Genomic DNA, 14,999 nt, shown 5'->3' with positions numbered 1-14,999 from the left:
TTGAACTTGATTAGTTTTTCAAGGTTTTAGAATACCCTTCCAAGCACTATAAAGGCCAAAAATATATATATCTACTTTCAAGGGTGTTCAAGATGCTCCCTGGCCATTCTCAGCCAGTTTTATTTGTAATTTCGTAAGTTGGCCAAGCACAATGGTGTGTCAGAAAGAAATCATGTTATGTTCCCCATATCCTTCTGTTTCTAGACATCAGCGTTCTTAGATCTGTGCTAATCTGCACATGTGGCTTCAATGTATGTTGTCATTACATGAACAGTATCAAGTGAACGTGATTATAGTAGAAGGGACAGCACATCTGAATGATTAAAGCAAAGAACTGAGCGTCTAGGTGTTCTGGCTTCTCTTCTCAGCTCTGCCATTGATTTCCCATGTGATATTGGGCAAGTCACTTAACCAACTTGTGCTTCATTTTCCCCTTTTGTAAAAAGGGAATAGCAATACTTACTAGATGCTTGTGTCACAGCTTTATGTTCCTCGAATTGAAGACCATGTTCTATCTTAATGTTTGTTAATATTCTGTGTGGTGTAGTATAGCAGTGTATAAAACCTAGGGGCATATGATTCCCCCCTTCACATGGTGATCTGATGAGCAAAACTGCTGGCAACCTGCAGCCTGGGGGTTTCTCCTAGAGATGCCTGGATAATTCAGTGATGGAGGTCATTTTATTTCCCAGATGTATAGAAGCAAAACTCTTTGAAAACCATTGAGCATCTATCTCATGGCTTCCATACAAAGTGGGAAGAATCCTGCTTCTCCACCACTACATCTATATCCCCACAGGGACCATAGCGTGCCACCTGAGCAGTGTGCAGCTGGCTGGGTGGAGCAGCTGAGGGAACAACTGCTCTGGCATGTTGTCCTTTTGGGAGCATGATTTATAAGTCCATGCCTGTGTCTTTAACACCAGGGACGGGGTATGGCAATGAGAAGTGGGGTTTGTGAGGAAGCTAAACAATGGAAGCATAGAAATAGAGATACCCATACTATTAGTCACCCAGCAGGCGTAAGGGAGCACATATGGGAAAGAGCCCAGGGTGGTTTTCCATGAGAAATGGCACCCCACCCCTTTATTCCACTCTTCTGTTGGTCTTGCTCCAGCAGGCAATGAGGTGCGTAGGAAGTTCTAGGATACATGGTTCTCTGGAAGCGAGCCCTCCCTTTTCATGAGAAGGACATGGGCCCTTGATACAGAGCTGTAAAGATATGGATTCTTCCCAAGTTTCATGAAACAACATAATCACAGTTAAACTTGGGGGGTGCGTGATTGGAGTTGTCTTCTCAAAGATTCTATCAGATGGGGATAGCTTCTGTTTTTCAATTTTTAAGACAACTACTAAAATAACTGGAACTTTTAATGTTTTCTCTGTGATTTCCCAGGCAGCATGTCCTAAGGAGAGTATTTTGTGCCTTGGTATTGCAGGATGCTTTGCCAGCCAATCCAGTGAGCCTTGCATCCTTTTCCACAGTCAGACTGATGTTGTATAGGTTTATGACAAAGCAATATAACCTCTCTAAACTTTGAAATAAATGACTGAAATATGAGTCTCTAGTCTGAGAGGCTATTTTTTAATACACAAAGAGATTTATTGTTGTCATTTTTAATGCTGAAAATGCCCATAGGCTAGAGCCCTGCTGAAATGCAGTAGTCTAAGTGCATGTAAGCCCTTTCCCCAGCATTGTCAAGTGTGAGAATCCACTTCTTGAGTCTTGCTTTGTATTTGGGATTTGACTCCACTACACTCTGCGAGATGCCCCAACAATACAGTGGTGGCAGGTGGCCCTCTAATTACCTATCTGGATAGAAATGAAACTCGTTGAAATCATTGAGCATCTCATGGTTTCTGCCTGAAACTGTGACTCTGCCCAGGCTGGCTCAAAAATGGGAGCAGCATCTGGGGTGTATAATCCATATTGACAGTTGGTATGTCTGCACTGTGCACCCACTCGGAGCAAGAAATGAAAAAGAAAGAGGAAAGGAAAGAGAATTAAAAACTTAGTAGAAAGAAGAGAGACAATAAACCCCATCAGGAGGAGCTTCACTCCAGAGAGAAGAGACAGGGGTAGGGGAGAATTAGTTGTAATAAAAGCCAGGAAGTAGATGGCAAAAAGACTGAAAATGAAGTAGTTCCTTATTGCAGAATATTAGCCATGTATTTGAAGGGTGTGTGTGTGTGCATGAGCACACAGGCAAGTATCTATGTCTGTATAGCTTTGCTGCAGCCTCCCCCTCTAATTCGGGTGGTTGGGCTTACTATAGGGTGGCTGGGTGGTATTTAGTGCCCTAAGATACACAGGAGGTCAGATTAGATGATATGGAGATATCTTCTGGCCTTAAACTCATGAATTTGCCCCATGCTTTCTGTCCTACTGACTTATAAAGCAGCTCACTGTAAACAATCCAATGCCTGGCCTGATAGGTGATATGGTTATTAACCTGTGCAGCTTGTTACAATTGGTCACCTGATCTCTCTTCAGAAAAGCAAGACGGTTGGTGCAGATCTGAAGTAAAGAAGTGGGAAACCTCATAGTGCAGAAGCCTTTGGTGAGCTGCCAAGAGTGACCCTGGCAGGAGTAGCTATGATGGCACTTGCCATCTCTGTGGAAAATCGCTGCTTTTGCAATGCAGGGTGAGTCTTCTGGGGCTGGGCAGAGGAACAGTGTGACACTTGGATCGGAAAGCCATAATCCAGTGTCTCCAGTTGTGGGAGTGGGAGACAATGGACCATGAGCTCTTATTGTGAGCAGTGAGTCCTGCTCGGGCTTCGTTGCTTTAAACCAAATACTGTGCTAAAGTATGCCAGGCCATGCTTGTCACTCACAGACACGCCATATATGAAACTACAAAAACTTCCCCCTCAGGCCAATTCCTCCCCTTTGCACCTGAGTAAGTCTGAGTAGTGAAGGTTACTGCAGAGAGATCAGTAGAAAGGTGAAGAACTCCTCCCTCCAAGCCGTGGAGCGTCAGCAAAACTGCTACTGCACCTCCATGGCAAGTGATAGCAGCTGAGTCTGCATAGTGGCAAATCCATTGGCCCAGTCTTTGCTCCTCCTGAGGTCAAGCCCCCAGCCCTTCTGCATGAGGATGCAGGAGAAATCCTGAGTGTGCAGGATTCCATCCATCATAAGTGCAATCACACTGCTTCTGCTCCACGGGGGGCCTACAATCACACAGGGGCCAGGGCAGTATTTTGCTTTAATTGAATTTTTGGTGGAGTTAGTTGCCTTTAAATAAAAGTCCATATCACTAACTGCTGCCTGGCTGGCATTCTATTCTCTGAGACTTTAGTTTTAATATAGCTCTGCTAATCTGATGGGAAGTATCTTTCAGAATCAATGCCTGTGGTAGATATTTTCAATTTTCTTGAAACTGGATGAGTGCTCAACTAATTGTAAAAGTTCAGATACCTTGCTGTGTGCCTATTCGAGCGATAGCCCAGACAGTGAGTGGCAAGGGGAGCAGGAAGACTTGGGTTATTTATTTTAAAACCATCATTCTCCAGATCAGCATCCTCAGTTCAGGCTGAGGCCAAGCTGTCAGCACATGAGAACTCTGATTATTTTCTTAAACTTGGCCTTATCAGAGATTTTTTATTTGGTTTTACTTGGGTTCTCTTGGATTGCAATGCCAGTAACACATTTCATATATTCAGAATGCAGTACATTTTGCATTCACTTACTCATATTTTTCCAGCTTGTCTATTAGCCTTGGCAAGGAGATATCGTTTTCCTGGTATCTAGGGCTGTGTGAAATATGCCACTCAAACAGCAAAAGTATTTGCTGGAAGGCCTGATTCAAGTGTGGCCTGCCTTTGTGATTGCAGTGAGTTCTGCCTAAGTAAAAAGTAAAATTGAGTACGGACATCAGGATTTGTCTCAGAATACGAATGACTGTGTTGTTGAAGACAAATCATGGAATATAAACAGCACATGTGGTCAATGTTATAAGGATTTATTCCAAGGTCAACATCATTTCCTGGCCCATAGTGATACTTTAATTCTGTTATGTTTTGAGCTAAGAGCATAGCATTTTGTAATACAGAAATATAGGTTTGCCTTCTTGTTGCTATCCTTTAACCTTAATTCTCTCAGCCATTTTTGCAATGTGTGAAGATTACTCAGAAGATTTATAACTGGTTTCAAATTGGTGACAAAAATATCTATAACCTAAGTTTACTAGTTGGACATTAACTTGTCTTCACCCTTTTTCTAAGCATTCAACTCCTTTTTTACTATATAAGTACTACTCAGCTACTTGAATCTGACAATCTTCCCATAAAATTCCTCTCCTATAGTAAACTGGTAAGAACTGTTTCAGGCCTGTTTTAGAATCCTTACTATTATCTTCTCTTCAAGTGGTTTGTATAAAATTTGCTTATTCCAAAGATTAAACCCATGGATCATCATTTAGAAATAGTTTGCATTGTTTTCCAACTTGAGTCCTCCCATCCCTCCAAAAATGCTTTGAAACATGGGAGTCATTTTCATCCTGATGAGTATGTGCAACTTCCAATAAAGTGAATGGGAATTTTCCATGTGCATCAAGGGAAGGATACACTATACTCTATAGCAGTGGTTCTCAAAGTGCGGGAAGAGCGGCCAGCATCTGGCCCGCGCTGCTTCCCACAGCCCCCATTGGCCTGGAGCGGCGAACCGCGGACAGTGGGAGCCGCGATCGGCTGAACCTGCAGCAGGTAAACAAACCCGCCCGGCCCACCAGGGGCTTTCCGTGAACCAGTGGCAGACTGACTTTGAGAACCACTGCTCTAGAGTATATATTAAAACTACAGCAGAGACAGGGACATGAACTTTTCCCATTTATTCTAAGGGGATATTCTTTTGACGTGTGCCTCTCCTTCTTTTCCCAGTGTTGCAATGTGGAATGCCAGGTCTCAAATATTGGGGGGCCCTTTAAATATGAGTCTCCTATCTTTGTCTTTTCCGTTCTCCTCCTCCTCCTCTGTCAACATCCCTTTCCCTTCCTACTCATTATCCCTTTTCTCTTTCCCCTCCCATCTCTTTCCTCATCAGTGTCTGTAGTCCTTCCTCTCCCACCCTGTACCTACCCCTTCACTAACTCCTTGCATCTTCTTTGCCTTTCCATTCCAAAAAGGAATTATTTGGGGGTGGGGGAATACTGTAGCCGATGCTATACAGGTCAGACTAAATGATCACAACAGTCCTGTCTCTCTTTCCCCGGAATCTATGAATCTTCCACCTCTTCCACTTGGTCTCTTTCCTGTCTCTCGGCTGTTAGCAAGGGATTGCTCACTCCTGATAGGTGCACCTTCCATTCTGTCTCTAATACCTGGGATGGAAATAACAGAGAGAAGAGCTGACATGGGGTTGGGGCTAAACTAGTAGTGCTCCTACTATGAGACTGTCTTGCAAAGGTTAAAAAATCCAGCCAGGCCTTTATTTTGCTTCTAAATGGTATATAAAGTTTAGAAGGGGGTATGTGGAGGTGGGGGAGGAGTGTCTCTGCTTCCCCACCCCCATTAGAAATTGCTCTTATCTAATATAGAAGTTTCTCTGAGGCCTGGTCTACACTAGGACTTGAATTCGAATTTAGCAGCGTTAATTCGAATTAACCGTGCACCCGTCCACACCAGGAAGCCATTTAATTCGACATAGAGGGCTCTTTAGTTCGAATTCTGTACTCCTCCCCGACGAGGGGAGTAGCGCTAAATTCGACATGGCTATGTCGAATTAGACTAGGTGTGGATGCAAATCGAACTTAGTAGCTCCGGGAGCTATCCCACAGTGCACCACTCTGTTGACGCTCTGGACAGCAGTCCGAGCTTGGATGCTCTGACCAGCCACACAGGAAAAGTCCCGGGAAAATTTGAATTCCTTTTCCTGTCTGGACAGTTAGAATCTCATTTCGTGGTTGGACATCGGGGCGAGCTCAGCAGCACCGGCAGCAATGCAGAGCTCTCCAGGAGAGGAGTTCATGTAATCTCTGAATAGAAAGAGGGACCCAGCATAGACTGACCGGGAAGTCTTCGATCTGATCGGTGTGTGGGGCGAGGAGTCTGTGCTTTCGGAGCTGCGCTCCAAAAAACGGAATGCAAAGACCTACGGGAAGGTCTCCAAAGCCATGAGAGACAGAGGATACAGGCGGGATGCAACGCAGCGCCGCGTGAAAATCAAGGACCCCAGACAAGGCTACCAAAAAATCAAAGCGGCAAACGGACGCTCCGGAGCCTGCCACCACTGCCCCACCAGTGACGGTGGACTCTGACGATGGGACAGTGTCGACGGCCAGTTCCTCGGCGATGTTCGCAGACGGGGAAGATGAGGAAGGGTTTGTGGAGGACGAGGCAGGCGACAGCGCTTACAATGCTGGTTTCCCCGACAGCCAGGATCTCTTCATCACCCTCACGGAGATCCCCTACCAACCCTCCCCGGCCGTGAATCCGGACCCTGAATCAGGGGAAGGAGCAGTCGGTAAGTGCTTTAAACATGTAAACTTTTATTCTTAATATAACAGGAATCTGAAGTATGTGTAAAGGAGGTCTCTATATATAGGGGGATAGAACAGAAATCATCCAGGGAGATCTCCACGAAGCTCTCCAGGAGGAAATCGAAAAGCCTCCGCAGGAGGTTCCTGGGGAGAGCTGCCTTATTGGGTGCTCCGTGGTAGCACACCTTTCCGCGCCAGGCTTTCATGAGGTACTCCAGGAGCATTGCCTCCCCGAGCATGGCTGCACAGGGCCCTGGTTTGTGCTGGCTTTCACGCAGCATGCGCTCTCTATCTCCTTCAGTGACCCTCCTCAGGGCGATCTCGCTCGGCGACTCCTGCATCTAATTAGGAAAATTACCATAATGTTACGCCTGGTCCAAAGTATTTTTAAAAAATCTCCGGACAGACGGCGTAGCAGAGAGTCAGCACGCTGCTGCGTGACAAGCGTAACGGAAAGCCAAAGAATCAAATGGACGCTCATGGAGGGAGGGGGGACTGAGGACGCAAGGTATCCCACACTTCCTGCAGTCTCCGAAAAGCATTTGCATTCTTGGCTGATCTCCCAATACCTGTACGGTCAAACACATTGTCCGCGGCGGTTCAGGGTATAGCTCGTCAATGTACCCCCCTCCCCCACCCCCAGAAGGAAAAGGAAAAGAAATCGTCTCTTGACTCTTTTAAATGTCACTCTATGTGTACTGAATGCTGCTGGTAGACGCGATGCTGCGGCACTGTACTGTAGCATCCTCTCCCCCCCCCCCGCCTCATGGGTGGCTGATGGTGCAATAAGACTGATATCCGTCGTCATCATCATCAGCCTTGCTGTAGACGGTGTAGTGCAATACAACTGGTACCCGTCCTCATCATCAGCCCATAAGTAGACGTCCTGCTAACCGTCTTCAAAATAGCAACAGGGGGCTGAGCTCCATCAGTCCCCGCCCTTCATGTGTAAAGAAAAGATTCTGTACTGCCTGGACTGTCATAGCAGCAGGATGCTGTTTTCCTCTCCCACCACACTGCTTAATGTCCTGTCTGGACAATTATAGCAGCTGGAGGCTGCCTTCCCCTCATTGCATTTCAGTAACAAGTCACTGTTTCTTATTCCTGCATTCTTTATTACTGTAGCACATAAATCAGGGGACACTGCAACGGTAACCCGGGAAGGCTGGGGGAGGAGGGAAGCAACAGGTGGGGTTGTTGCAGGAGCACCCCCTGTGAATGCCATGCAGCTCATCATTCCTGCATAATCTGACACGGAGCGGCTGTGCTCTCTGGTTCTCTGAAACACTGGATCTCTACTACACTAGCCCCATCTTCTATGCAGGAATTATTCTATTTTTAGATACCATAAAGGAGGGATTGACTCGGGGAGTCATTCCCAGTTTTGTCTTTTGCGCCCCCGGCTGATCTCGGCCAGGGGCACCTATGACAGCAGCAGAAGGTATAATGCAATACGGCTGGTAACCATCATCACCTTGCCAATTTACAATGGCATGGTAGATGGTACAATATGGCTGATAACCATCTGTGCTGTCATGCAAAAGCAAATGAATGCTGCTGTGTAGCGCTGCTGAATCACCTCTGTCCGCGGCATCTAGTACACATACGGTGACAGTGACAAAAGGCAAAACAGGCTCCATGGTTGCCACGCTATGGCGTCTGCCAGGGCAATCCAGGGAAAACGGGCTCGAAATGATTATCTGGCGTTGCTTTCCCGGAGGAAGGAATGACTGACGACATGTACCCAGAACCACCCGCGACAATGAAATTTGCACCATCAGGCACTGGGATCTCAACCCGGAATTCCAAGGGTCGGGGGACACTGCGATGGGGTGGAACAGGGGCAGAGTTTATGCTTTCCGGATTGCCTGCAGCAGGAGTGCGCACGAGATAGGTGCTGTGCATGCTCTTGTTCACAGACACAGACTAGACTGTGTTCATTGTTCGCAAAAATGTATCTTTGCAAGGAATTCACTCCCTTTTTCCCATCACACAGCTTCGACTGTCTCCAGACCTGCCACAGCATCCCCCTCACAGAGGCTGGCAAAGATTAGGCGGCGAAAGAAAAAGACATGGGACGAGATGTTCGCTGAACTTATGGGGTGCTCCCGAGACGAGGCGGACCAGCAGAGCCAGTGGTGGGAGACCCTCTCTCTGTACCAGCGCTCACACAGTGAACGGGAGGAGAGGTGGCGTGAGGAAGACAAGCGGGCGACTCAAACGCTGCTTGGACTAATGAGGGAGCAAACGGACACGCTCCGGCGCCTTGTGCATGTTCTGCAGGACCGCAGGCCGGAGGACAGAGCCCCCCTGCAGTGTATCTGCAACCGCCCTCCCCCGCCACAAAGTCCCATACCCCCCTCACCCAAAATAACCAGAAGGAGCGGCGCCAGGGGCCGTGAAAACTGTCACTGCACCCCAGCAGAGTGCTCAAGTACCCAAAAGCTCTCATACCCTAAATTTTGAGAAGTCCTTTCCTGCCCGCCTCACCCAAGCCCCCGTCCCAGTTTCATCCCCTAACTGTCTAGTTGATAATAAAAAATACTTTTCTGTTAATTACTGTTTCCGTCATGTTCTTTTAGAGGAGACTGTGTTTGAAGGGGGGGAAGGGGGTTGGTAATTGGACAGGACAATCACCTTTACCAGGGTACAGACACGGGGGCAGGATCAGCAGCAGGTCACACACACAGTGCAGTCAGTAGGCACCCTGGTCGGTATGGGAGGTAGTTTGCAGGTTCTGTGTGGGTGGGGGGTTACGTGACTTTGTAGCGGGGGGAGGGGGGTTACAGATCTCATGCAACGGTCCCTGTCCTGGACCACAGAGCCACGCAGCAGAGGAATCTGTATCCGTCCTCCCCCGCCAAAAGGCCACATAGCCCCCGCACACAGAGTCCCAAAAAGGAGGGATGGCAGGCTCCATTGAAACAACCAGTCCGGCACTGCAGACCGCTCTGGGAGCAGGAGCCTGACATTCCTCGAGTTTACAGGCGGTCTTTACATCACCGCACACCCTACCCAGCACAGTCCGCGTCCCAGTTTCAACCCTTTAACGCAAAGTCATCAATAAAGAAACCTTTGTAAAGTTACAGTGGAACATGTATTTTATTTTTAAACGTGTGTTGGAAGTGGGGGAAGCGGGGTGGACAGGGTATGTAACTGCAGATGCTAGTCAACAGTAACTTGGTAAAGAAACAGGGGCAGGTTCAGTTTCTATGTAAAGAAACTGAACAGTCACAGGTCACGCTGCTCGCTGCTTGCTGGTACTTGAAGAGTTCCTTGTCGCTGTGCAAGGCGCCTGCATAGGGCTTCACGAGCCAGGGCATTAGCGGGTAGGCTGGGTCCCCGACGATCACTATAGGCATCTGCACATCCCCAAGAATTATTTTGTGGTCCGGGAAGAAACTACCTTCCTGCAGGTGTCTAAACAGAGCAGAGTTCCTGAAAACACGCGCGTCATGAACTTTGCCTGGCCACCCGACGTTGATGTTGGTAAAACGTCCCCCATGGTCCACCAGTGCTCGCAGCACCATTGAAAAGTAGCCCGATTTCTCAGCAGCTGACTGTGGAAGAGGTGGACGATAAGGTGCGAGGAGTTGACAACGGCCATAACTGCAGCGGGATCCGTGCTCGCAGTGCTGTGGCGCCCGCGCTGTCACTGAGCAGAAAAGTGCATGAACAGATTGCCCGCAGGCGCTTTCAGGGAGGGAGGGAGGGCGTGATTGACGGTTCAATGATGACAGTTACCCAAAACCACCCTCGACAGCATGCATTGGGGGGAAATCCCAGAATTCCAATGGGCAGCGGGGAGTGCGGGAACTGTGGGATAGCTTCCCACAGTGCACCGCTTCCAAAGTCGACGCTGGCCCCGTTACTGTGGACTCACACAGTCGAATTAGTGTATTTAGTGTGGATACACAAATTCGACTTCATAAGGTCGATTCCACAAATTCAACTTAAGTTGATTCGAAATAGTCTTGTAGTGTAGACATACCCTGAGTGGAAAACTAGGGATTGTCTATACCTGTGCTTCTCAAAGCCGGTCCGCCGCTTATTCAGGGAAAGCCCCTGGCGATCTGGGCCAGTTTGTTTACCTCCCACAATCACAGGTTCGGCTGATCGCGGCTCCCACTGGCTGCGGTTTGCCACTCCAGGCCAATGGGGGCTGCGGGAAGGGCGGTCAGCACATCCCTCGGCCCGTGTCACTTCCCGCAGCCCCCATTGGCTTGGAGCGGCGAACTGCAGCCAGTGGGAGCAGCGATCAGCCAAACCTGCGGATGCGACAAGTAAATAAACTGTCCTGGACCGCCAGGGGCTTTCCCTGAATAAGCAGCGGACCGGCTTTGAGAAGCACTGGTTTATAACCAAACTGGAAGTGAAATAACTAAATCAGTTGTAATTCACAGTTTCACACCATTAGTTATTCTTGATTAAATCTGTCTGTGGACATTTATTTCAAATTAAGATGATCATATTATGATTTAATGTGAATAAAAGTCAACTTGCTTTAATATTTGGGACACTTTAATAATAGGACACTGTTAATCAGAAATCCACATATTTGCACCAAAATAATGAGAAGTGTAAATGACGAGTGATTTAGTTACTTTGGTTCTAGCTTGTGTGTTGACAAGCCCCAAGTGAAATGATGACATCACAACAGTTGAGTGAATGAAAGCTGAGCAATTGAATGGGGAAAGAATTTTAAGTCAGAACATTCAAATTTTTTTATTTGTTTGTATCTATTTAACTTTAATGACTAAAAGAAGGGAAGTCTTAGAGATTCAGTATCCCTGACCCTTCAAGTAAGATGTGAGGGACCAAGCCCAAAAGTCAGTCTAGTATCTAACCCTCTATTTTACAAATAAATATGTTGAAAGCTTGCCCAAGGTTGCTTCAGGGAGAGATGAGAATAAACCCCATATATCTAATGTGGCACAGCTGAAACCTTAACGGCAACTCAGCAGCTGAAAGGTTTGGTATTAGATCATGATAGAAAGCTGAGTCTTCTAAAACTATAGTCAAGACAAGGCTGTTTGTACTTTAGCTTGTGTTAAACTGATAGTTATCTCCTGGGGGAAGCCCTAGTAATACAGTTAAACCCTGTTATCTCGATGGCCTAGGGGTTTGCCAAAAGCCATCGAGATAACCAATGATCGAGATAAACCCCTATTCACCCCCCCACCCCCTCCCTGCCCCCTTACTGCGCTGCCTGCACGTGGCTGGATCCGGCAAAGCGGAGCCGGGCGGACGGACGGAGACGGGCAGGGACCAGGTATGCGGGCCTATGTGGGGCGGGGACGGGCAGGGACCGCCAGGGACAGGCAGGGACCGGGTATACGGGGGCGGGCGGGGAAGCGGAGCCGGGCGGACGGCCGGGCGGCGAAGCGGGGAACCGCGGGGCTGGGGAGCGGGGGCGCGGGCGGCTGGGGACACGGTGGGGCGGGGACGCGGGGGGAACCGCGCGGCTGGAGAGCCGGGGAGCCGGCGGCTGGGGACGCGGGAAGCGGGCGGCTGGGGAACCGCGCGGACACGGTGGGTCGGGGACGGGCTCGAGATATTAGGGTTCGGCAAATCGACATAACGGATGAGAAACTCATAAGCCAAAGAGGGAGTCTGGCGGTTCCACTTGTAAACCGTCGACTTAACAGGATTGGCAAGTTAACCGAGGTCGACATAAATGGGTTCGACTGTACTTTACATGTCTTGACTAGATTCTTAGAAGGTGTTAGTTAGAGCTGGTTGGAAAATGGATTGTTTTTTCCTACTGAAAATTTAACTTTTCATCAAAAAAAGAAAATCAAATATTTTTGGCCCAAAACAGGAAACTTTAACTAAAAACTTCTGGAAAAAAATTCAGCTTTCAGCAAAAAATAGTAATAATAAAAAAAATTGGTGATCTTGGTTTTCAAATAAAAAATCAACATTTCTCAGAAAGCAGACATTTCCCATAAATAGTTATATTTATTCAAAAATCCAATTTACCATTGGAAAAAAAGTTTTACAGCACATTTTCAACTAGCCCTATTGATAGTTTGTTAGCTACTGTAATCTAACCATTAGCTGCCACACCTTTAAATCCTAGTCAAAGTAAAACCTATGAGATCACTATTAAGTGTTACAGTAGAGAGCGCGTGAGATGAAGCTGGCATACATATTGTTTTTCAGTATCTGTTGGAGGTGGAAGTGAAGAATGCTTTATGGAATGTTGGGGTGTGCTGTCCACATCATTGCAGGCATAGTGAAAGTAGCAAGAAATGATGGGGACTTTTCTCTTGACATCTCATTTTCATGGTTCCAAGGGTTTGTGTGAATGGGGTGTGTCTGGATATGAACATAACTGTCCAATCAAACCAGGGTGGTTTTGTACTACTGAAAATATAGACTTCCAAACTGCTGCTTCTAACTCTCTTTTTAGGGCTAACAGGTATATTATTTCCATCGATGTGCAGCTTAACCAGGCTGTTTTCAATTAATTTTTAGTTGGAAATGCTCTATCCAGCAGAAAGAGCAGTGAGAGCTCCCTGCAGATTTTTTTCCTTTTTATTTGTCAACTTTTTTTCTCCCTGAAAATGAAGCTTTGTCTTGTTCAACGGTAGTTAAGCTGTTCTGGCCCCATAGTAACATGAGACAGAACTTGCTGACGATATTGACATATTCTCAGTAGACTCTTTGCTTCCATTTCTCATTAAGCATTCAGCCCACGCCAGAGGAGTTCAGCATGCAATAGCAGTTTACACTTACTATGCACTGCAAGACTCTGGGGATTTGATTTTTTTTTCTACCTAGACTTCTTCATAGATATTTAGACAGTTTGGCAAATGTCAGGTGGGTGTTTACTTTTGAACTTAGGTTCTGGGGTTATTTTATATTCCTTTCAGACTCAAGCTCCATGGAATTGTACAAATGTGCATACTGAGCTGAAACAATGTTGAGTTTATAATCTAGGTATTCAAGGGTTAGGGACAGGCTGTATGACTTGGAAACCAAATATTTGTTGCTATGTACTTCAGCAAACCAAAACCAAATGTTGTTTGGCTTGAATCTACTCATGCTGTACAATCAGGCTATGTGATTCTTTTGAGTATTGGAAACTGTTTCTCGCAGGGAATGATGGGGCCATGTTAAGGGTAACAGGAAAACCTTTAGAGCTCTTTACTTTCTAAGTTAAACAAGTACATTATTCAAGTAGCATCTACTGCTGCATCATGTAGCTCCCGTATTCCCAAAGGATCATTTCTGCATTTTAGTTTAGAGCTGCCTCAGAGAAGTTAATCAACATCTCATTCCTCATTAAAAGAATCTATTTTTTTCCAGCTCTTGCACCAACAAGAGATCTAAGGAAGACAACAGAGCCTGCTCTTCCTGTGGATGTGCCCATAAATAAAGCTGTGTGCTGTCTCCCCTCTTTCACAGCCCATGCACACAGCTTTGTGGCAGGCACAGAAATTGTGGGGGTTTATTAAGTATCTTGATGCTGCAGAGATTAATTGGAGGAGAAGGAAGCGGGAGGAATTCCCTAGAGCCGGACTTAAAAAAAAGTGTCAAGTAATTATCTCTTAAACCCAATGAAGATGTTAGAGTTTAATGATTACTAATAATCTTCTGAAGTCCCATATACTACCCATATACTACTACTCTGTAAAGAAGTGAACATGAAGGAGATCTTCACTTTGTGATGTAAACCATGTATGTGAATACTACATGTGTAAGGTACTCCGTGTATTGTGGACTGCCTTCCTGGTTCAACTTAGACTGGCGTCTGAATGCACAGACTTTCCTTTGGTTATGGACCAGCATAGTACAATGTTGTCTGCTCTAAGCTGAGCCAGATAAACAGGAAGAATTTTAGATTAAAAAACCAAACAAACAGTCCTATCCTCTGTCCAAGGGAGGCAACCTAGTACTGATCACCAGCATCTGAATGGCTGGTGCATTTGTTGGTAAACATATACACCTCTACCCCAATAGAACGCGACCCGATATAGCACAAATTCGGATATAATGCAGTAAAGCAGCAGGGAGTCCTGGGCCCTTTAAAGCACCACCTGAGCCCTGCTGCTTTACCGCATTATATCCGAATTTGTGTGGAGCCCTGGGCCCTTTAAATCACCAGGGCTCCGGCAGCTGGGCTCCAGGCGGTGATTTAAAGGGCCAGAGGCTCTGGCCGCTGCGAAGAGCCCCAGGCCCTTTAAATCCCCACCCGAGCTCTGCTGCCAGAGCTCCGGCGGTGATTTAAAGGGCCCGGGGCTCCCCACAGCAGCTGGAGCACCGGGCCCTTTAAATCCCCACTGGGGCTCCGGCAGCCAGGCTCAGGTGGGGATTTAAACGGCCAGAGGCTCCAGGTGCTGCAGGGAGCCCCGGGCCCTTTAAATCCCCACCTGAGCCCCGCTGCCAGAGCTCCAGCGGTGATATAAAGGGCCTGGGGCTCTCTGCAGCAGCTGGAGCACCAGGCCCTTTAAATCACCGCCAGGGAAGCCGGTCCAGTCCGGCACAGCGTACCGGCCTGAACCCGATATA

At 47.2% G+C, this 14,999-nt stretch overlaps 1 protein-coding gene across 3 annotated transcripts in view; it reads left to right on the top strand.

The window, feature by feature from the left end:
• Positions 1–14,999, top strand: part of SLC9A9 (solute carrier family 9 member A9) — a 354,635-nt gene that overhangs the window by 55,865 nt on the left and 283,771 nt on the right. The gene's annotated exons all lie outside the window — the stretch shown is intronic.

This window comes from Mauremys mutica, chromosome 9, assembly GCF_020497125.1.
Source record: "Mauremys mutica isolate MM-2020 ecotype Southern chromosome 9, ASM2049712v1, whole genome shotgun sequence".
NCBI classification, from domain to species: Eukaryota; Metazoa; Chordata; order Testudines; family Geoemydidae; genus Mauremys; species Mauremys mutica.
The sequence above is the reverse complement of the archived record's forward strand: the minus strand, read 5'-3'. Positions and strand labels throughout refer to the sequence as shown.